General features: G+C 53.1%; 1 long non-coding RNA gene across 1 annotated transcript; it reads right to left on the reverse strand.

Annotated features, from left to right (window-relative positions):
* Window positions 1-19,531: 19,531 nt before the first annotated feature.
* Window positions 19,532-23,020, reverse strand: LOC108582103. The gene is made up of 2 exons (XR_001895328.3): window positions 21,394-23,020; window positions 19,532-20,406 (listed from the first exon to the last, which is right to left on the reverse strand). It is a non-coding gene; the product is annotated as an uncharacterized LOC108582103 (long non-coding RNA).
* Window positions 23,021-23,774: the final 754 nt, after the last annotated feature.

The raw sequence follows: 23,774 nt of genomic DNA on the forward strand, positions 1-23,774 counted from the left end.
CTGCTCTAGGGAGGCAGGAAGCCAACTCATGGGGATCACACCCCATCTCCAACTCAATTCAGCGCAATAAACCCCAGTAGATCTCCCGGGGGTCAAGACCTGTGCTGGACGCAGCAGGGAAGGGAGAAGGCCTTCCTGTACAGTGTGGCCTGCAGCAGGACGAGGCTGAGCATTGAAGCATCTCTGTCACGGACCAAACACTGCTCTAGGTGCTTCCCAGCACCACCTAACCTGCAGAACTACGTGAAACGGGACACATTATCCCAGTTTCCACAGGTAGGTAAACTAAAGCTCAGAACTTCTGCATAACATGCCTAAGCCACAAGGGATGCAGTATAGATTAAGACACATACCTGAATGGATAGAACACAAAGCAAAGCCCCACCCATACCTCATCCTTCTTTGTAGCCCCATGTCCAGTACGATGTCTGCAAAATTGCAAGATGCTTAGTATGTATTGAGTGAATGAGTAAAGTGGCTGCCCACAGTATTTAAGATGAAAGGAGATCAGATTTGGTTTCAGAGAACAGAGAAGATGTCATGGCATTAGTGACGCTGGGGTGTTCCTTTAAGGATGTGAGGACTGTGGTGAGCAGGGATGGTTGTGAGGGCAGAGAGGAAAAACCTCTGAGTGCAGGAAAGATTCGAGCTTTTGTCCAACATAATTCCCCATGCCGAGCGTCTGTCTTGTCCAGGTCAGTCTCATTTGTCTTTTCAAACTGCACGACAGATGACATTTATCAGCCCTGTTTTGTGCAGCCTATTTTAGGTAGATAAAAACAAGATGAATACAGAGAGTGCACATTTATTTAATTGTGGATGACAGCCTATTATGGGTCACGAATAGATTGGATCACAAAATAAAGATTCAAAAATAATTCAGAAAACATAGGCCAAAGTTAATAAAACTGACATCTACAGGGATAAATGTAGAGTCGGCTATTGAATACACGTTGTGGAGGGCACCAGGGTTTCAGGACCCATGCTAGTGTCTGGGGTCGAGAGAAGCTGATATTTGAGCTGAGCTGTCAAGAAACAAATAGTTTTTTTCTGAGAGAGAAAAGCACATGGGCGCTTATGGAAGAGATGGCATGAGCCAAGTTGTGGAGGCACAGACAGAGCTTCTGGGGGAAGATGGAGCAGTTGATCGACTTGTATAAATGTGCCCTGAACGTCAGCCTTGTGTCAGGCAAGGGCGGCCTGCTAGGAGCACGGCCCTGAGCAAGAGGACCTCAGGTTTTGAGAACAGGTTGGTGTTCATGGCTGTAAAGTAACAGAGGATCAGATTGAAGGCAGCGTGGACCGGGCTTACATTAGACAAAGACAAGGCTCAGGAAAGTCACCACAAGCCCCGGCTCCCAGGCTGCTCAAGGAACCCGCTCAGTCCTGGCAAACCAGGATAACGAGTCACCCTGGCAGAGGAGGCTTCTCAGAGGAGGTGAAAACCGAACAGAGACCTCATTGATGGAGCAGGTCAGCTCAGTCGTCCGACCCCTGTGGGCAGCTGCGGGCCGAGGGGCGCAATGCCACGGCCGTTCCCACCTCTCCCAGGAGACCCCGGACTCCCCGCTGCAGGCCTGGGAGCCTCACCCGCGGCCTGGCCGGGAGAGGGGTCGTGATGAGGATCCACAGAAGCAAGGCTGTGGCTGGGACCGGGCACTGCTCCGAGCCCGCCCTGCAGGCAGGAGCCACCAGCTTCCTCCTTCCTTCCTGCACTTTCTCTGGTCGCAGGGACCCCCGTGGAGCCCGGCTCTGGCGCGCCCTCCTTTCTCCCCGCAGCCCCTGGCGGGCTTCTGGGGGCTGTGGCTCCTCCCAGGCCCAGGACAGCCCACCCGCCCCCGTCCCCGCCCGCCGGCTGCGCAGCCCCCGCCGCCCCCGCCGCCTCCTTCCAGGGACTTCTCTGCGCCGCAGGGGGCGGGATCCGAGGCCCGGAACCGCGCAGGGGCCTGGAGCGCGCACCCCGGCTGCCGTCCCGCTCCGCACTGGAAGGAAAAGCAGGCGGCGGCGCGGCCTCGCTCAGGCTCCCTCCGAGGCTCTCCGCCGCCTTCACGACCCAGCCCCGACCCGACCCCCCGCCCTCCCTTTCCGGCCTCGTTCCCACCCCCTGAGCCTTCCCCAGGCCGCACCCCGGCTGTTCTGTGCGCTTCCACCCCTTCCTTCACTCTCCTGCCTGGGACGCAAATCCCCCTCCCCAGCTCTGCAGCGGCGCGGCCTCCTCCACCGGGACTCGGCTCAGGCCGGGCGGAGGCTGCGCTCTGGGTTCGGGTCTCGCTTCGCCCGAGCGCCTCCGACCCCGCGGCCCCGACGCCCGTCTGCCGCTAGAGGGCGCTAGAGGGCGCGCCCCGCCCGTTTCCACCGGCCCAGCGCCGCGCACCGCAGCCCGCGGGAGAGGCTCGGAGGGTCCGCCGGAGGCGGGAGGACTGTTCCCCGGAGGCGGGAGGACCCTGTTCCCCGGAGGCGGGAGGACCGTCTTCCCCGGAGGCGGGAGGACCCCGTTCCCCGGAGGCGGGAGGACCCCGTTCCCCGGAGGCGGGAGGACCATTTTCCTCCCCCCCGGAGCTCACGTTCTCGCTTCCTAGGCCGCACGCCCAGCCCCTGCGTTCCCGCCTCGCCAGCTCCTGCCGCCCGGGGCTGCCGCAGCAGGAGCAGCCCGTTCCCTGTGCATTTATCTACAAAGTGTTGTTTGCGTTTGTCTCCATGCTGCGCTGCGAGCTCCCCCAGGGAAGGGACGTCTCGTTCATCTTTGCACGCTCAGCACTATGCGTAGTGCCCGGCAAGGAGCAGGAACTCCGTGTGTCTTTGCTAAATGATTAAGTGGGAAGAATTCTGTGCCAGTAGCCAAGCGCCACCCACTGCAATTACTGGGAGGAAGAACCACCTTTCATTTTGTTCAGAATGAAAATGAACATGCTCAAAAGCCTATCCGCATAGCTTTAGAAGCTAGCTAGAGGTGGACCAAAAAATTAAGGAAATTCATCCACTCATCTCTTAGATAGCTTCCACTGCAAAAACATGATTAGCACCTGATAAATATAAAACTGAGAGCTTTTGGATAATGCAGTACTGACACCGGATGCTGAGGGAGGAAAACGAACTAAATCTTAGCACAGTCACTTCCTGGCTGGAGGAAAAGAAAGCAGAAAGCATGACCCAAATTAGATTGCAGATTTTTCTGTTAAAAATATTGCATGCCCTAGAAGAAACAGCTACATATGTCACTGCATGGGCTTGTTCCAGGGGCAGGGAGAGGGACAAGGGCCCTGTCTCCCAAGTTTGAACACTTGACCTCTCCCCCTGCCCGCTGGAGGTCACAGTGACTGTGGTAACTGAGCCCAGCCGCAGACAAAAGAACCGCAGGACTTGGCTGCTGCACTCCGGAGGGAAGAATGAATCAGCAAAGATGACGGCCTCTGTGACCTCCGTCTCCTTTTAGGTGATTTCCCAACGTTCTGATACGTAGGTGTAATGGAAAGCCCTGAGCATCCATGATGCGTGACGTTCAGCATCACAGGTTTAGACAGACACACTCTGGAATTCTGCCCTGCAGCCTGAGGAGAACTTCCCACGCAGGGCACACGGGGCACATGGGGGCACACCCGGTCACACAAGGACACACAGGGGACACAGGGACACACAGGGGACATTGGGGAACATGGCATACAGGGGACACAGGAGCACACAGGGGACACACAGGGGACACAAGGGACACGGGCACACAGGGTCACACAGGGACACACGGGACACAGGGGACACACACAAGGGACCGGGCACAGGGACACACAGGGACACACAGGGGACACAGGGCACACAGGACACACAGGGTCACACAGGGTCACACAGGGGACACAGGGACACAGGGCACACAGGGCACACAGGGACACACAGGGTCACACAGGGGACATGGGACACAGGGACACACAGGGCACACAGGGACACACAGGGACACACAGGGGACACAGGGACACATACGGCATGCACTGGGACACACAGGGACACACAGAGGGGACACAGGGACACACAGGGACACACAGGACACAGGGACACACACGGCACACAGGGACACACAGGGACACACAGGGCACACAGGGGACACAGGGACACATGGGACAGAGGGACACAGGACACAGGGACACACAGGGATACAGGGGCACACAGGGACACAGGGCACACAGGGGACACATGGGACACAGGGACACACAGGGCACACGGGACAGAGGGACACACAGGGGACACAGGGGGCACACAGGGACACACAGGACACATGGCACACAGGGGCACACAGGGGACACACAGGGGACACAGGGACACACAGACACAGGGACACACAGGGGACACAGGGGACACAGGGACACACAGGGCACACTGCCTGCACAGGGACACAGGGGCTCAGGGCACACAGGACACATGGGACACAGGGACACACAGGGACACCAGGGGCACACGGGGACACAGACACACAGGGACACAGGGGACACACATGGGACACAGGGACACACAGGGCACACAGGGACACAGGGGCAGAGGGCACACAGGACACATGGGACACAGGGACACACAGGGCACACAGGGGCACACAGGGACACATGGGACACAGGGACACACAGGGGACACAGGGGCACACAGGGACAAGACCTGAGGGACCTGGGGACACATGGGCACACAGGGACACACAGGGACACAGGGGACACAGGGGACACAGGGACACATGGGCACACAGGGACACAGGGGACACATGGGCACACAGGGACACACAGGGGACACAGGGGACACAGGGACACAGGGACACACAGGGGACACAGGGGCACACAGGCACACAGGGCCACCCTGAGGCAGGCTCCGAGGGATGTGAGGCCAGGCCCTCCATGGCCCTCACTGTCCTGGCTGTGCCATGCAGGGTTGCTGGCATCCTGACCAGGTGAGGAAGCCTGTGGTGCAGGGGACAGTCCCTGCCTGGGGCAGGAGAGCCGGCTCCACTGGTGCTCGCGGACCCGATGGTTGTGGACCTCAGTCCACACTCTGCGCTGGCCAAGGCCCCTCCCCGCCCTGCGTGTGTCTGAAGCAGGAGTAGAGCTGCAGTGGGGGAAGGACAGGCCCGCAGTGCCAGGGAAGACTTATTGAGACGTTACTGTCTGCCACGCACTGTGCCAAGCAATTCGCTTGATTTAATCCTCACGACAATCCAGGGAAGTGGGTGCAATTATTATCTTCATTTTATATCCGAGGAGACCGGATGCTGGAGAAGCTATGCAGCTATGCAGCTCACTCAGTCATCCATCTAGTGAGGGGTGGTCGAGTGGGATGTGAGTTAGGTCTGTGTGGCTCTGAAGCCCTGCCTTGAACCCCCACTGGCGTGGCCTTGTGGAGGACAGTGGTACCGAGAGCACCTGGCCGTGCTGGGCCCCTTCTGCTCCCACAGCTGGGGGGTGGCCCCAGCCTGGGCACATGCCATGGCTCCTAGCCACTCTGACACGTCTGTGGCAGGATGTCTAGGCTGCTTTGTACTCCTCTTTACACACCCTTCCCAGCCACGGTTAGCTCATACCCTGGCATCTCGAGTCTCCTGAGGCCTCCCCAGCTCCATTTCTCAGAGACTGGTTGGGGCTTGAGCCCAGTGAAATCTGACCCTTCGAGATCTCTGAGTCAGTCACTCATTCACTCAACGACTAATTACTGATCATCTCCTGGGTTCTAGGATGGAGAACTGCTGATTACTGAAAACCAAAAAGGTTTCCAGGACACACGCAAACATTAATGCGCGCAGAGGAAAGCAGGAGGCGTTAATGATCACGTGGCTCGGCCACCGTCAGGCCCTCTTGTCGGGTCAGCTTCACTGCACATCTGGGAGAGGTGGGGACTTTGCAATGAACTGACTAGAGTAAGTACCAATTAAAGCATTAGGGGGACGTAGCGTTGATTGACAGCTTGCAGCTTGCTTGCTCCCAGAGTGAGCAGTAAGTTAGGCATTGCTGTGCTGCCGAAATGCTGTGCCCAGAGTCTGCTGGGCCACAGGTGACCCGAAGAGCAGAGAACTGGGGCCTGGGACTCCATGGGACCAGGCCAGAGGCAGGTCTGCAAGAGGGGTCGGTCTCACGAGAAGGAAGTGGTTTAACTCCTCTCAGATCTCACTCAGATCTCACTATCCTCAAGTGAGGACTTTATTTCTTAGTCCTTAAGTGTTTTACTTAGGTTGACTTGACTCTTTTATCAAACAACTCTGATTGTCAGTGGTTTAATACAATGGAAGTTCGTTAGTCCCTCTCCATATTCGCCATTCGCCTGTAACAACTAACTACAAATTTAGTTGCCTAAAACACAACTTTATTATCAAGTTACGGAGGCCAGAGGCCTGACATGGGTCTTGCTGGGCTACAGTCAAGGTGTCTGCCGAGCTGGCTCCTCTTGGAGGCTCCAGGAGATCCCATTACTTTGCCTTTTCCAGCTGTTAGATGCTGCCGCAGGCCTTGGCTTGTGGCCCCTTTCTTTCCTTCATGAAGAAAGGGAGGAAGGGAGGGAGGGAGGAAGGAGGGAAGGAAAGAGAAAAGAAGAAGGGAGGGAGAAAGAAAGGAAGGATGGAAAGAAGGAAGGAAGGAGGGAAGGAGGGAAGGAAGGAAGGAAGGAGGGATGGAAGGAACGAAGGAAGGAGGGAGGAAGGGAGGGCAGGCAAAAAGGAAAATAAACATTATAAAAAAAAATTTAGTTTTATAGCAGTAAGTATATTTAGTGCAGAGAATCACAACTAATTACTAATTTAAGAAAACTGGCCAAGAAACTTCATAAAACCAAGAAAATAACATTACTTAAGTTAAGTATCTGACACAATTCTATAATTCCTTTTTACTAACGTTTTTGATTATTTGGCTAAATACTCTTTGATTACTTAATCCTACAGCAATGATTTTGTAAAATAATTTTCCACAAGGACAGAAGAAGATATACTCCTTGCTCTAGCATGGTTAATTTACTTACTTCTTGGAGTCTGATAAATTCATTATTACTAAATGACGTACATTTTTCAGATTGCTGTGAAATTAGAGGAAGCCTCCATCACCTTCCTGCCGTGCACGGGCCGAGCGCTGTGCAGTGCCGGGTCCTCAGTCCCACCGGAGTGGACGGCACACACCTGCCGGTTTCTCATGGGTGCCCTCGCTTTGCAATTTATTGTTTTATGTGATCTTTGTTGATAGCAACATACCTAGTCAACTCAGAAAGATATTTATGCTCTTCCCCCAAATGGTTCTTAACTAACGATCTCACAATCTAAGAGTTTATCTATCATTTGCATTAGACGTATATGTCTTTACTATACTCGACACTTGAATGCCTGCAAACCACATAAATATACCCACCAAACCCAAACCAGGTAGAGTTTACTCAGACTCTCCATGATTAGCCCCCAAATCCCTGCAGCTGCCCCAAACCCTCAGGCCTGGAGAGGAAGTGGGGGAAGGCAGAGTGCAATGTTGGGCTCAGAGAGGCCGGGTGCTGTCACCACAAATTCTGCGGTCTTTCCTCACTCTGTGGTCCTGGACAAGCTGCATAAACTGGCTGCACCCAGCATTCTCTTCTCTGTCACGAGTGCGTTCAGCTCTACGCCGTGCAGTGAGAGCCGGGTGAGTGACATGTGTGGAAGGCCCTGGCTTGGTTTGTGGTGAGTAGTAGGTAATCAATGAATAATGACTTCCACACACCCCTCTGCAACTGTCTCTTCTAGTGATTTCTTCAGAGCTTCCTAAATGAGCTTATAATTTTTTCCTGGGCTGGCTGCCTGAGGGCAATGCCGTGCAAACGGGGCATGTTTCTTCTGATGTGAAACTGACGCCCGGTACCTGGTCTTCCACCTCCGTCAGTCTCGTGTTGACCCGCTGTCTTGGAAGCTTGGCTGGAGGACTCTCCAGATGCCACAACCTTTAAGTGGAGCAGTCTGGCTCCCAGGGAACCTTCTGGGGCCAGGCCTGGGAAAGAAGCTCCTGCCGAACCTGGAGAACAGACTGCTTGTGCCTGTGCTGTGGATTCAGGATGCCGCCTGGCCCACTGCGCACAAAAGAGACACGTGCTCTGCACCTGTCGCTAGCCAGGGAACAGGGTCAGGGACGAGAGCAAGCGCGGAAAACTGCAGTGACTTCACAGTGGCTGTTGGCTTTTGCACGGACATTTACGGCTCAGGAAAGCATCCCACGACGCTGTCTCACATTAACTCACAAAGCTCAGTGAACCGGCCAGATAGGTGCTGCTATTCCTGTCTCACAGGAGGAGGAAGGTGAGGCTCTGGAAGGGAAAGAACCAGGTGGATGCGTGGAACTGGGGGAAGGGCTGGGACTTGAGCCTACCCTTCTTGCTTTTCCTCCCTCTCCTTTTACCCCTCCCCTTGCCATGCTGATGGACCCTCCGACCTTGACACATGGAAACAGAAAGTTCTCTGCAACTTAGAGGTTCTTAAGGAATTCTCAAATGAGTGTCAGCGACACCTGGGAGCACTGATAGAAATGCAGATTCTCAGGCCTCACCCCAAACTCACTAAGTCAGAAGCCTGGGCATGGGACTCAGCAACGCGTGTTTTAACGAACCTTCCAGGCAACCCTGATGCAGGTGATGTTCGAGAGGTCCTGCTAGAACTGAAGCAAAATCTCATGTCCTCTAAGGCCCAACATGAGAAGGATTCCGAAACGACACAGAGCTAAGGTTGCCACAGTCAGAGTCAGCCCTCTCTAGGTCCCCTCCACCCCAGAATTCTGTCCTGTTGATTCCTGCATCCACCAGCTGGTTCGCCCCTGAGATTATGCTGATCAGAGGCCATGTCAAGGGCCCAGGTGTCAACAAACAGCCCTGTCTTTGGTTTTCTACAGCACAGTTGTAATAGACCGAGACTTTCAGAAAGACCCTTCCTTAAATGCTTACAGAGTGAAGCATAAAGTGCTAGAGAAACTATAGAGGGTCAGAGACAGTGGAAGGAACTCCCTCCCGCTCTGTACAGCCCTGGCCTGCTCAGTGGCCACCGGCAGAGGCTCTGAGCTCTGCCCTGCTCCAGTTCTTCCTCTGCACTCCCCCTTCCAGGGCTGGGAGGGTGTGACACCGATCAATCCCCTCAGGACTCCTGGAGACACCAAGGGCAGAGCGGGGCCAATGACACAGCCTCCAGAGGCGAGACGCACCTGTCTCTTCAGAACAGGGGAGCACATGTGAGTTCCAGAATGCCCTCCTTCCTCCGCCTCGCAGGCAGGGCCAGGCTGCTGTCTTCACCAGAGTCTGTGTTTCCGATCTCACACCTTCATTGGATCCCTTGTCAAGGGGGCCTCTGCTCCTGCTCTCAGCTCAGTTCCACCTTCTGACCTCACTGTGCCCAGCACGACCTCACTCTGTCCACTAATGGCAGCCTTTGATACTGGGCATCGGCTGCCCTGTGTGCTTATGATGCTCGTACACCAGCTCTGTTTTCCTCAGTTGGATGGCGATTCTTTCTTGTGTTTTATGTTTGTTTGTATCCTCTGAAAGTTGAGCGAAATGGTTTTCAGCACTGGCTGCCTATTGGGATCACCACGGGGAGCTTTTAAGAAATATCACATCTGCAACTTAGCCGCAGTTATTGCGAGTCAATCGGCCAAGTGTGTGGCATAGAGATTTGTACTTTTAGCCGTGCAGGCAAGGCAAAGAATCACTGACTGGCCTCTTGGACGTCTACTCGGGCATTGAAAAATATTTACAGTAGCTGCTGCTAATGATAATGGTGATGAGGACCACATATGGAAACCTTAGTATGGGAATGCACAAGAGCAAACATTGTGACTGTGAGTGGAGAAATGGGCTCAGATCCCTCGTCTGGTGGTGGAGGAAACATAATACGCTTTTCATGCTGAGGGGAGTCAGACAGGCGCCTCCTTGCTCAGTCAGGGCCCTGGACGCCTCCCTTCCTCGGGGTTGCCCTTAGCAACCATGTTCCTGCGCTCAGGCACTTGGGAAGCAATGCCATTCAGGATAACGCTGTGATTCTGAAGCGAAGATTCTAATTTGGAGAAGGAGTCTGTCAGAGAGCTCTGGGCACTGGAGTAATTTAGCTTGTGAGGCAGAGGGAGCTTCAGAAAATGGACTTCTGCTTTCAGCACATGCTTTCTGGAGGCCACACCACCAGCACCAACGGCAGCAGCACTTGTGAGTGATCTGCAATTTCCAAACCCTCCCTCAGCCGGGAACTCGATCTCCCAACATCAAAAGGCAAACTCTTGCCCCAGTTTTACAGATGAGGAAGCTGAACTTAAACTGGATTTAAGTCCGTTGCATAACTAGCACATCCTTTGGCTTGGCCTATTTTCCTCCTTTCTCTCCACCATATTGTTACTAGACTGTAGCAGACGAGGAATGTGTTACTACAGAGGAAAAATTGGATTCTGCCTGATACGCACTTTTACAAAAGAGGAAGCTCTCTGCTCTCTGGGAAGGATACAGTGAAATTCTCCCCGACATAACAAGGGCGGGACACGTGTCCTCCTAGTCTCTTACTGACTGTGACCCTCTAACTGCAGTGATCTTAACAATAGAACTCCCAAAACTCTGGGTTTGTCCAGTCACCATCCGCAGGGCTACTGTTGCTGGGGAAGTGGGTACAGACACCTTGACGTGCCACGTGCTGCCTAGAACACTGCCGCTCGCCTCCCCGGTTACCTGATTTCCTTGTGATATTCTTTGCATTAAATGATAAAAAGGAATTTGCACACGGAAGAAGACACCGCAGGTAAATTCATAGCTCCACGGCTTGCCTCACCTTCCCCAACAAGGCAGCACTCAGTGCGCTGACTCTGAGAGGAACCGTTCAGCGGCTGTGGGGAACTCTGACGCTCCACAACCCAACCATCCCCGTGCTCTACCCAAACTTTGGCCTAGTAATTCATCCACGGGACGCTCGGCTTGAAGCACCCCGTGCCCCACTGCATCCTGTCCCTGTGCTGGGCATCCTGCTTCTACCTAGACAGATCTCCCTGTCTCTAGACCCACCCAGTCCATCCATGTGCTGCTGCTTGGGGCACTGTTTGGGCCACACTCCCCAAGTGCCAAGTTCCTCTGAGATTCCCTGTTGCCAACAGGTCTTCCCTGACCCGCCCCAGTCCAGACGCTGCCTGAGCAGGGCTAACGGTAAAGGTCCTGGAACGGGAGCCAGGCTGGATCCTGGATCTGTGTCTACTGGCCCTCAGCCCTGAGCACACTGTCTAACTCCCGTGCCTCATGTTTCCATTTGTGAGGCAGACGCTGTCACAGAACTCACCTCAGAAAGTCTCAGAATTGCCAGAAGCATTGCCTACGAAGCACAGGGAGTCTCTTAGCATCCCTGCGCCCCACCACGCACACACACACAGCCCACACACAAACAAATTATTGCATGCCACTTACAGCCTGATACAGTATGAATAGCGTTAATTGGCGTCGCCGCGTACCGCCTTGCAGTACTGCCTGGACCAGTTGATTGCGTCGCCATGCTGCCGCGATACCGTACTGAATGGATTCGATTGGTGTAGCGTACCTGATACCGCCTGGAATAGCGTTGGCGTAACCGCAGCCTGCCTGATACCACCTGAATGGTCGGTGCGTGTCGCGTACCGCGCAATTACAATGCCTGAATAGCGGATGCGTGCTGGCCTGATACCAGACAGTTGGTGCGTATGCTGCCTGATACAATGAATAGCGTTCGTGGAAATTGTAGCGTACGCAATCCCTGCCTGGAATAGCGTTGATGCGTGCTCGCATGCCTGTACCACAATTGCAATACCAGACGGATGTTGCGTGCGCCAGCTGTACCTGTCCCATCCTGAACAAAATTATTAGCCAGCGCACTTGCCTGATACCAGCCTGAATAGCGTTAATTGCGTGTGCGCTGCCGCCCGCAATCGCAATGCGACAGATTCGTTGAGTGGATTAGCATAGCATGATACCTGAACCAGCGTTGGTGGATTGCCTGCGTGATACCTGAATGCGTTCGTTGCGTGGATTCGCGCGGTACAATGAATGGCGTTGGTGGTAAGCAATGCTGACCGCAATATGAATAGCGGATGTGCGTGCCGTACCTTGCACAATCACGCGGAATAGCGTTGGTGCGTGCGGCGCCGCATTACCTGAATAGCGTTGATTGGTAGCGTACGCACGCAGTATCTTTACGGACAAGTTGATTGCGTAGCAAAGTGCGCCGCAGTATACCTGGACCAGCGTTCGGTGCCTGCCCCCTTCCTTCCTTCCCTGTTTCCATTCCTTCCATTCTTCCTTCCACCTTCCCCCCTTCTATTTCATTATTGCATGCATGGCCGGCCCGTTTCTATTTAATTCTCCCCTGATCCGTGGTTTCCAGGATCTTGACTTCCCTCCCTCAGGTTGTGTCCCTGTGAGCCACCTTGTCACTGCACACTGGGCAGTCTGATCTAAAAACTGCTCTGTGTTCTCGATCAGAGGGTCAGATGGCCCCAGTGAGGAGGACTCAGCCACCCCTGAACACAGATTTTGTGTCTACACCAGGAAGATACAGAGGTCCTAAGCCCAGGCCTTCCCTAGTGATGCTGGTTCTGAAACTCACGGATGGTACAGCTGCAGTGAATGTTCCCGGACCGCGCAAGCCACTGATGTGCTTCTTCGTCCTCAGAACAAAGGGAAGCCACTGTGCAGTGCATACACCCAGGCTGGCCATGACTTTCCCCACCCAATGTCCAGGCCCCAGGGATGAACACATTCTCAGCCCCAGGTGGGTGGAAGCCAGGTGGGTGCAGCAGGCCGAAGAATGGCCCCCGCCCTGATCCCCAGGCCTGTGAACACACTGCTTTCCATGGTGAGGTGCGGCGCCCATGCAGGTGGTGCAAAGTCCCTGGAGATGGCGGTGCTCCTGGATGTCCCAGGTGGGCCAAGGATGTGGTCACATGACAGTGGAAGAGGAGGGTAGAAGAGTGTGTCAGAGGCCCTGAGTCCTATAACAAGAAACTGAATTCCCCCCATGGCTTGAATGAGCAGAAAGAGCAAGGAACCAGACCCTCAGCACCCTCAGGGAGGACTGCGGCCCTGCGGGCACCTTGACTGCAGCCCATGAGACCCACGTCCAACTCTGACGACGGAACTGTCCTCTTTGTGCTGTGTTAAGCCACTCTGTGCCACAGAAAGCTGAGACAGGGATAACACGAGCCAGGCTAACTGTCACCCCCAGTGGGGGTGCAGGCCAGGGGACGGCAGAGGCCGCTGCCCCATTGGCAGGAAAGCAGACTGAGCTTGGGGGAGGAGTGGGATGAGATGGCCTCGGAGGTGCTCGAGAAGGTGAGTGTGAGGGAGAGACAGGTCAAGGGCCGGCCCTAGGCTTCCTGCAGCTATTACGGATGAGGCTGACGGCCCCCATCCTACCAAGGGACAGCTGAAAGGGCCAGGTTTGGGGAGCCGAGGTCCACACTCAGCTCGTGGTGCCTTGTGACACCCTCCCCCAGCTCCGGACAGGCGGCTGAGCAGGAGTTCCGTCCACAGCACAGCCCGGCAGGGACGCGAGCTCCTCCTGAGCAGCTTAGCTTGAGGCTCTTGGCAGCCACTCTCGCCTCCTCCCTGACAGCAAAGAGGCCGGTGCCCAGCGGTGGGAAAGGCGCCTGAGAGTCTCACAACAACTTTTAGAAGATTCTATCAGGTAAGGAGAAGGATTGTGGGCAAATAAAAGGCAAAAGCAGAAGAAGCCAACACCCTCAGGGCCACTGAACTGACTGTTCCCCAGGCAGAAGCTTGTCAGGCATTTGGATGAAGTCAAGTCCTGCTCCTTGTGAGGCAAGAAAGGTCGCCCCCAGGACATGCTGGGGAGACACCTGCCCCCTGCGACGGGGAGACTGATTTGAGGAAAACTTGGAACCGTCACAAGACCATCTTCTCTCGCCTTGGTAATAAGCCATATGTCCTCTGGGAGGCTTTGCCTCCTTGGGCTTGGGTGGTGACGGGCAAATCTCCAAGGAGAGGAGTGAGAACTGGAGACTATTTTTGTTTCAGGAACTAGAGAATTGCAGATGCTCTGGCACTTTTAAAAGAATCCATCAAGAGAGGAGGATTCTGGGCACATGAAACTTCAAGGAAAGGCTCTGGCTTATTGTGGCCTGAAACAGATGCCTTGGTGGCCTGCACCGTTGGCTTTCCCGCTGTCGCCCTCCCTAGAGGACACTGCTGCTCCCCGGAGGACCACCCTCCGCCTGTGCCTGCTCGTTTCTGCAGCGGTGTCCCCTCTCCATTCACCCTTCATCCCTTTTAGAAGTCCTGCAGCAGGAGCATCTTCATTTTCAATTCTGTTTCTTCCCAAAGGCATGTTTCTTCGAAAAACAGCATTACCGGGGCTGAAGATGAGTTTAAAAGATGAGGTAATACCCTCCAGGATGTAGAACTCCTTCCTACTTGGTCTCCACAGCACTCAGCTCTCAGAGGCCCCCAGGATGGCCCAGGCTCAGAGGCCCACAAGCCCAAGCTGGACGTGGCCTTCCCCACCCTGACGTCCCAGCTCCAGGGATGGGCACATCCTCAGTCACAGGAGGTGGCCGTGACCAGATGCTCAGAGAGGTGGGAGGGTCCCCCAGCCCTGTGGCCATACAGACAGGGGTCCAGCAAGGAGGCAGAGGACACGGCCATGGCAGGAGGCCATTTCCAGAGCCTATGGAGGAACAGACAGCCACGACACAGGGAGGTCGAGTATGTGTTGAACGACGGCCTTAGGTGAATGGGCAGCCTTTCCCAAAGAATCTGTCCTTGAGGTATTATGTGGGCCAGATGCAGAATTTGGAACCTCACATCTCTGGTTGGAGTTAAGAGCATAGAATAATTAGAAACCCTGGTTTGGCTCCACACCAGCCTTTGCAGTCCACCCTGAAGCTTGGCTGGTGGTCAGGTGCCCTCTCCCTCCCTGGCGTGTGAGGGTCTTCAGGACAAGGACATAAGCATGTCCCAGAGCATCTCCAGTCAGATTCCATCTGTGACTGAAAACAGCAACACATTTTAGAGTTGAAAGAGCAGCCCACGGCTCAGTCACACTGCATGGTTTCTCTCCTCATGGTGACTATTTTTCTGTTACTCTCTCAAAAAAGCAGTGAAGTGAATTTAAAGATAACTGCAAAGGGTTGCACAATCCCCCGTGGAGAGGTGGGGCTGTGTCCCCTGCCCTGTCCTGAGCAGACTCTTTAGGAGTAGTGTTTGCTCAAGGGAACTCACAGGCTCCTGAGGAAGGAGAAGGGAAGAAACCTGTTAGACAAGCAGGTGTGGGGGATCCCTGGTTGAATTATTTCAAACAAAAGAACGGCCTGGAAAATCAAGCTGCAGACACAAATAAAGGAACTTGCACATTGGGGCTTGCCTAAGACATGCCACAGCTGCACAGATAAGAAAGGCTACACAGGTGACTTGTTCAGACACACCCACAAAGGAAAATTCTGTCCTCTGACACGTGCACAGTGAGGGGAACAAAGCAATATGGAGTAACTCAAGCTAAGGGCCCACAGGTGCCTTAGGAGGATTGGGTGATGTGACGAGAAGTTTGTGCCTTACGTTCATGAGATGCCCAGTCCTCCTCAGTTTTCTGTAAAAGCCTTTGCATTCAACTGTATAAATGGCAACCCTTTTTCCGGTCCCCTCTCCACAGCAGAGAGCTTCCTTCTTTCTCTCGTTAAACTCACTCCAACCTCACCCTTGGTGTCTACACTCCTTAATTTTCTTGGTCGTGGGACAAAGAACTGCAAGTCTACCTTGAACAACAAGACTGTGACATTGTGGAACATTGGCAAGACTGTAACACTGAGATGGCGCCCCCAGGAGGAGTGGGCGACCACCACAGAGACCTGGAGTCCACAGAGCCACCAGCCCCCACACGGGGAGGAGTCTGAGGACAAAGCCCACGGATCCCAAACTCCAGCCCATAAGCACACCGAGTAGCATAAGAGACGAGCGGTGCATGATGTGAGACAGGTCAGGCCACTTGTGATTTAGGCGCCTGTTTGCCTTCTTTGCCTTACTCAGAATTGACTTTTGTTGCCAAGCATTTCTGTGGAGAGGAGTTCATCAGCTGGGTCCTGTTTCACTTGACATTGCAGGTAGTTATGAAGAAATCCAGCGTGGTAGAGGAGAAAGCAGAAAAGTCCGGAAGGTTTCTGCTCCCCGCTGCCTGGAGCACACGGGGTCTGAGACTGGAAACTCAGGCCCCAGGCTTCTCACCCTGCAGGCCCCGCCCCTGCCATCATGGCTCTCCAGGTGAGGGGACAGGACCTGAGTACACAGGCTCACCTTGCACAGCCTCTTTCAGAAGCCAAACCTCAGAAGCAACGTTGAGGCAGCTATAACTACTCAGACATTTTAGCCACGGCCTGCAAAGCAGTTGATTACTTGGGAAAAGCCAGATAATTATCTCAAGTTTTACTTTCTCATGGAAATGTGATGGAAGAGTCACCTCCAGCCCTTGCACTACCTTCATCAGGGACCCAAGCCAACCTGCCATAATGAAAGGCTGGACTCTGTCTCCACAGCAGTGGAGCCGCCCTTCTCACGCTGCCACTGTCAAAACAGAGGGGTGTGTTTCTCTGTCAAAAATACTACGGTAACATTTCAATAGCCAAGAGAACTTTTCCTCTGACACTAGCAGGTGACGTCTGTTGGCAGAATAGGGTAAGAATGAGTTTCTTCCTCCCAAGGGGACTAGAGAAGCTGCTGTGCTCATGTCACACATCATGCAGGGCCCTCAGCACAGCTTCCTCAGGAAGTTCCATCAGCACCAGGAGAAGCGGTGATTTTGGAATCCAGCTCATGAAGGAACTGAAGGTCTGAGACGCAAAATCAGGACTCAAACCCAGGCTTTCACCCCAATACAACACCACCTTGACTCACACCTGGCTGGCCATAACACCACCGCCACCAGCGACCCACCAGCTGCCATCACAGCACTCACCTCCTTGACTGGGTGGCAGCAGACAGCCGTCTGACCCGGTGCCGGCTCCTTGGCCCACCTCGCCAGGCCACCAGCTTCACAGAGCTTTCCTGTAACTCCTAGGACCCAAAAGTAGAGCCTGTACACCAGCCCCGAGTGACTGTCTTCTGGATCAGGGCGGACCAAACGACCAGCTAGAGTAACTCAAACGTATCAGAGGAAAAACTCACAGTACGAAATGAAGTATGAGTGCGGAGTGCCGGGAAAGACTCGAACTGCCTGCAAGGGGAAGGAACGAGTCTCTTTCTGTTGAGATTGATTCTGATCCGTCAGTCTCCTTTACACACATCAAGGTTCCTGAGGGGAAAGGCAGCTATTAACATTGCTAATTACTTGTTAAAATGTACAAATGGTCCTGGGGACAAGCTCGTCTGCATGTGAATTAGGTGTCCAGAGTAGTTAAAATCACTTAATTATGTGCTTGTGACGGGGAGAACAGAATTTAAGACAGAAACAACAGGACAGTCTCAGGTTACCGGGATGTGTCTAGAAAACTGAGGAGGGTGGCGCGTCCAGAGCCTCAGGAGGCAGGTCAACTCACATCGCAAAGCAATTACTGTTCTGCTCCTGAGGGAAAGAGCTGTCTGACGAACACCCCGGATGGACCAGGGGGTGGATGGGGACCCCTGAGTATGGCTGAGGAGTCACTGAGAACATTGCAGTTGTGTAGGAATCCGTGAGGGAGGAGCGGCGGGAGGGAGCCTCTTTAAACGTCCGTGAGCAAAGATTACAACAGCGAGAGAATTCTGGCCTGGCTGAGTCCACCTTGCTCTAGCCCCACAGGTGGGCTGCCCTCGCTCATTCCTGGGCACAGACCAAGTTAACCATGGGAGGAATTAGTTCACAGCTCAATGTTGAAACAAGAATGATAATAGTCCCTCCCTAACACTGACCCCCTCCTTGTCTGGTGACTAAAACTGAAACTGCCTTTGTAAAAGTAAGAAAGGGCGCGAGATTAGGATTACGGGAGAGCTCTGAGTTCCGCGAAGATGTAGGCGTAGCTTGCCTTTCTATAATCGTTTACTCCACCGGAGATCACAAGGTCTGTGACTTCCCCAGGTGCTCTTATAGCTAGCGTCTCTGTCGTAGAAGCTAAGATTTGTCTTCTGGGATGTTTTTCAACCCTTTGCATCCGGGCACCACCCAGACTCGTGACTCGTGATTAATTAGTCCTGGGACCCCACCCAGGGGCAGACTCAATTCATGAAGATCCTTTTCCACACCCTGTGATTTCGTTCCCTAGCCCTCCGCCCACCAGCGTTTTATCCAGGAAAACGCTAGCCTCTGAGTCTGGGGGGACGCTGATTTGAGTAATAAACTCCAGTCATTCCACTCGGCCAGCTCTGCGTTAATCGAATTCTTTCTCTACTGCAATATCTGTCCCAGGGAATTAGTCTTGTCTGTGCAGCTGGCAAGATGACACTCACCCCTGAATGAAAACACCTGGGAGGTGAGGAGGAGGGACTGTTCCTCTTCTCCAGCTTCATCCCTCCTCCCCCGTCTGCTTGGACTCCATGGTGTGCCAGGAGCCCCTTACATGCATGACCATGGCCCAGACAGCCCAGAAGCCACCTCCGACAGAGACATGAGGGAAACAGCCGCTCATGAGGCAGGCACAGCCCAGCCTGCCACGTGTGGGGTAGGAGGGACAGTTAAGCGTCCTGTGCAGCGTTTCCTGGAGAGGCTGGTAACTCACCCGCCCCCTCAATACTGGGACTGTGTTTTAGTTTCTGTTTATCTTAAACACTTTATAAAGGGGTCGAAATGCTTCAGAATGCCTTTGGAAAACCTGTAGGGCCTCTGTTATCGTGTAAGACAGTGATCCAGCACAGCACTGTGGCAAAGGGGAAGAAAAATGAACTCAGAGATGTGGAGGCGTGTGAGACCTGAAAGAGTTTATGGCCGTCAGCAGAAGCCAGCCCAGAGTCCCACAGATCTCAGCTAGTTCATCCGAATGAGGTTGTAGAAACTGAAATACAGCCCTCTCTTCTCGTTGTGAAACTGGGAGCAAATACGTCTGCCCATTTTCCACAAACTGTCTTACAAGAGGAGAGAGAGGCCTGAGAGTACAAATCCAGCTTTTTTAAACCAAAATGATTTCCTAGATTCAGTGCATCCCAAAGAAACATTTCAGCATGATTTTTGTAGACTAACGAGCTGTTTGTAAAATTCTTATAGGAACACAAAGGACTAAGAATAGTCAAGATGACCCTGAAGAAAACAAACAAAATTTAAAAATAAGACCAGCCATCAAGCCATGTTATAAGGCTAAATTAATTCAGACAACATGCTATTCACTCGAGAGTGAGCAAACTAACCAATGGGATAAGACATAAAATTAAGATAAACGTGCATACATGTAGTGTCACCTGGTTTCAGACAAAAAATAACACTGCCCTGCAGCCCAGGATAGTGTTTTCCATAATCTATGCTCAGACGATGCCTGTGTGTGTCACTTACGTCATCCCAGTCAAAGAAATCCATTCCAGGTGGACTGCAGAGACAAACACTGTAAGTGTCGCCAAGACTTTGAAATAGAAAACTTTCCTCAGTAGGACACAAAAGAGACCAACCATGAAAGAAATAAAATTAAAAATTGATAAATCAGATTCTATTAAACTAAAGCTTCAGGCAATGGCGGAGTAACCCACATCAGACTAGTCCTTCTGACAAAACAATCAAAAGCGTTGAAAGACACACACAGTGGTTTGAAGGCACAGAAGAGGGTGGCGAAGCAGGCAGGAGCTGGAGGAGTACAGCACAGGAAGTCACACCGGGTGTGATCACCACATTCCCAGCTTCACGCCAGGGATGCACTCCCGCCTCACACAGACATGGGGAATACGCCTGAGGAAGAAAGCGGAAGTTTCTGGAGTCGGAAGTCCATTGGGAGACATTGCTCCATGGATTTCTGACACATCACATCTGTTACAAGCAAAACACCGATCGCCATTGTTCCAGACAGTCTTTTCAAGAATGTATGTACAGCAGCCAGCCTTGGATGATAAAAACAATGTCATCTTTCAGAGCAAAGGGCAGGCGTCTTATTGCCCAACGCAATGAAGACAATGTCTCTCCTTCTGGAACAAAAGACAGGCGTGGTTAATCCTGTTCTAAAAGTCTCCAGTTCTCTCAACTCAAGAGTTCTGAGTTCGTCTCCTGTAATACAATGTACAGCGTGTGCAAATGTCATCTGGCCCTTTTCACATCATCCTGTGGAAACTGGGGCTCATGGAAGTAGCACAAAATGCCACAGAAATCTTCCATCTGCTGCTTTTGCTGTGAGTAATAAACTGTCCTTTGTCTCTGATCCAGGAGTCTCTTGTTTCCTGCCGCCAGCACTGAAAATGTGGTAGGCTGCCTTGTTAGCTTCCCTGTAGGGAAAAGTCTCAGATCCTTCCATTTCTGACAGTTGTAGTAAACAGGATGGGTGTTGACCACAACATGGCTTTCTATAAAAAAAACTATGAGGGCCTCAAAGGTCTATTAACAGGATTTAAGGGAAGTCCATAGAAATCAGTAGCAAACATGTTCACTAAATTGTATAATTAACTGGGAAATAAACAGTCCTCCCCACTATTGCCTGTTAATTAAGGAGTTGTTCCCTTTTTACTGGTGTGGATCTTTCTTCTCTTTCTATCACCCGGTGCCTCCCTAACCCTCTCCCCAGGCCTCAGTTGCTTTAAAGGAAAAGACTATTAGAAATGAGCCAGTCTCCCCCTGCCCAAGGGCAACTGAAGGTCCTCGGCACCAGCCTGCTGGGGAACGGGGGGCTGGGAAGGTCCTCGGCACCAGCACGCTGGGGAACGGGGGGCTGGGAAGAACTCAAACCTTTCTACTGTTACTGGTGCAGGTACAAAGCCACCATTCTATGCAGTCCCATGGTTAAACATTGAGGGAAGATGGAAGGTCAGTTGAATGGGTTTGGACGAAGTGTACAGTGTACAAAGGGAAGTAAAGTGATGCTGTGAGTGGAGGCACAGTGTCTACTAACGATAACCGTAAGCATGATTTCAGGTGCTTTCTTTTCCTTCTCAATCTCTAGGTTTCAGTTATCCTAGTCAGCAAGTAGTCAACATCTACCGAACTCCTGCTACGTATCAATGCCAAATTGGAAAAATAATGCATGCCTCGATTCACAAAACTGTCATGATCAGAAATGAGATAGATGTGAAAATGCTCTGGGAAGAGTGTGTGTAGCAGAAAGGAACTGGAGTGGGCTCTGGGACAGGAGTTTAAAGGGTTCTTCGCCAGCAAATGGTGCTCTCCATATGCCGAGGCAGCGGAAGAGCTCCCGAGCCAAGCCTGTTCCCAGTGGATGCTGCAGGTTCTTGATGCCTTTGTCCATGTCCCAATCAATCAGCAGTGACACCCCGTGACCTGCCTGCCTCCCCCACTGCACCCTACAGATAACTGCTATGCAGCGTGTGACGCGAGGGGACCTGTCTCACCCGAAATCTGGTCTGCCGGAGCCTCCACGCAGCCCTTCGTCCGGCACCGTATCCCGAGAGGCGCTTGGCAGAGCTGAGGAGGCAGAAAGCAAACAGCCTCCCCCGCCAGACACAAACACATGAAAAGAAAAGAACAAGAAGAAAGCAAGTTTTAAAATCCAATCGCGTGGGGAATTTCACAAGAAAAGTGAGGGCAGGCGATGTGTGAGGAGGAGGATGGCCATAGCAAATACACTTCATTATTGATTTATGTATTTTAGAACAATTCTGAGGGAAAAGTGACTGTTTGGGGCCCGTTGATTTGATTTTGGATGTCATACTATGTGTGAAATTATCTAGTCATAAGAAGAGAGTAAATAATGCTCTGATTTTCTTGCCAGTCATAACAGCACACCATGCATATTGAAAGCCATGGTAATTTGATAAGAACTGTCACATTCCATGCCATGGTTATTTCTTGTCCCTACTTCTGTGTGTGCGTGTGTGTGTGTGTGTGTGTGTGTGGTGGGGGGAGGTTCCGGCTACCCTTCTTGCTATTTTTCTTAATCCTTCTTTTGTGTGGCTATATTATATTTCTCCCTCTCCCTCTCTCTCTCTCATTCCCTCCCTTCCTCCCCCTTCCCTCCTCTCTCTACCCCCTCAATCTCCCTCTCTCTCCCTCTCTCTCTCTCTCTCAGCAGTTCCCAATGTCCTCCCTCCTTCCTTCTAAGGAAGCACTCTGTCCGTCCACTTCTGCAGGTTGGCCCTTCTCTCCTCTGCTCTCACTTCTCGTGGCGGACCTTCGTCTTCCACCTATACTGTCTATCACCACTTTGTTGGCCTGTCCCAATGGAACCACAGGTCCTGGCGGACTCCCCTTGCTCCTGTGGAGAGGAGACAGGGGTGGCACAAGCCACCCTAGAGGCCTGCAGCAGGGAGCCCTGAGAGAAGGTGCTTAGCGGGGGAACAGCTTGTAGGGCCAGGGATGACAGGAAGGACCTCAGGTCCGCGAATTCCGCTGTGATTGTTTTCCTGATGAAAGGTACTTAATGAAAAGCTACCCTTGGAGTGAGAGAAACCGCTTTTGTTCAGAAAGGAGCTTAAATCTTCCTAAAGTACTGAGCAAGGACTTTTCCCGTTCAAAATCCTTCGTAGTGTCTTGTGGAAAGGTAGACACCAGCCTTAGGTTCTAGCGTGAGCCTCACCTTTTATTACCTCGGGATTTCTATGCTCTTAATACAGAACCAAGGAGCACGTTCACCGGGTGTTACACACTGGTGGCCTCCACCCAGATCCAGACTGCGAACGCGGCCTGTGGCTTCACGTCCAGTGCGAAGCTGACTGGTTTCTGTGAGCCACGTGGAGTCCAGTGGGCACAGCATCCATTACTCCTTACTGCTTAATTCACAGCAATTTAATACCTTTACTCTAGGCTGTGCCCACAGAAGACAGAAGACCAGAACCCTGGTGAGAGGAAGGACGGGGTGCGGACAGGCGGGGTGTGGACAGGTGGGGTATGGACAGACAGGGGTATGGACAGACGGGGGTATGGACAGACAGGGGTATGGACAGGCGGGGTGTGGACAGACAGTGGTATGGACAGGCGGGGTGTGGACAGGCGGGGTGTGGACAGGTGGGGTTATGGACAGACAGTGGTATGAAATGGACAGGGGGAATGGACAATGGACATGGTGGACATGGACGCATGGATGGACAGGACAGTGGACGGAATGGACATGGTGGAATGGACATGGATCGGAACAGTGGAATGGACAGATCTGGCATGGAGGTGGTCATGGATCATGACGGCGGCGGGACGGCGGGGTGGATCACGGGTGGACAGGTGGCCATGGACGGCATGGATCAGGGCGTGATGGGTGGACAGCAGGCGGGGCAACGGATCTGGCCGTGTGGATGGGCCATGGAGGGTAATGGATGGGTGGACGGGATGGACAGGGACATGGAAAATGGACAGGGCATGGGAAGGGACATGGAATGGACAGGGAAGGGAATGGAACACGCAAAGGGTGGACATGGATGGACACGGATGGACAGTGGAATGGACAATGGTGGATGGACAGACAGTGGCAGCGTGGACAGGCGGGTGGCGTGGGGTTATGGACAGACAGTGGTATGGACAGATCGGGCAACGGACAGGCGGGTGTGGACGGCGTGGGTGTGGACAGAGACAGCAGCGGACAGGTGGGTGTGGAGGGCGGGTGGACAGGTGGGGTTATGGACAGACAGTGGTATGGACAGACAGGGGTATGGACAGACGGGGGTATGGACAGGTGGGGTGTGGACGGGCGGGGTATGGACAGACAGTGGTATGGACAGACGGGGGTACGGACACACTTGGCTCTGCTGCCTGGAGGAGCTTGCCAGGGAGTGGAGTCGTTGCC

The sequence above is a fragment of the Papio anubis genome, chromosome 12 (genome assembly GCF_008728515.1).
Source record: "Papio anubis isolate 15944 chromosome 12, Panubis1.0, whole genome shotgun sequence".
NCBI lineage: Eukaryota > Metazoa > Chordata > Mammalia > Primates > Cercopithecidae > Papio > Papio anubis.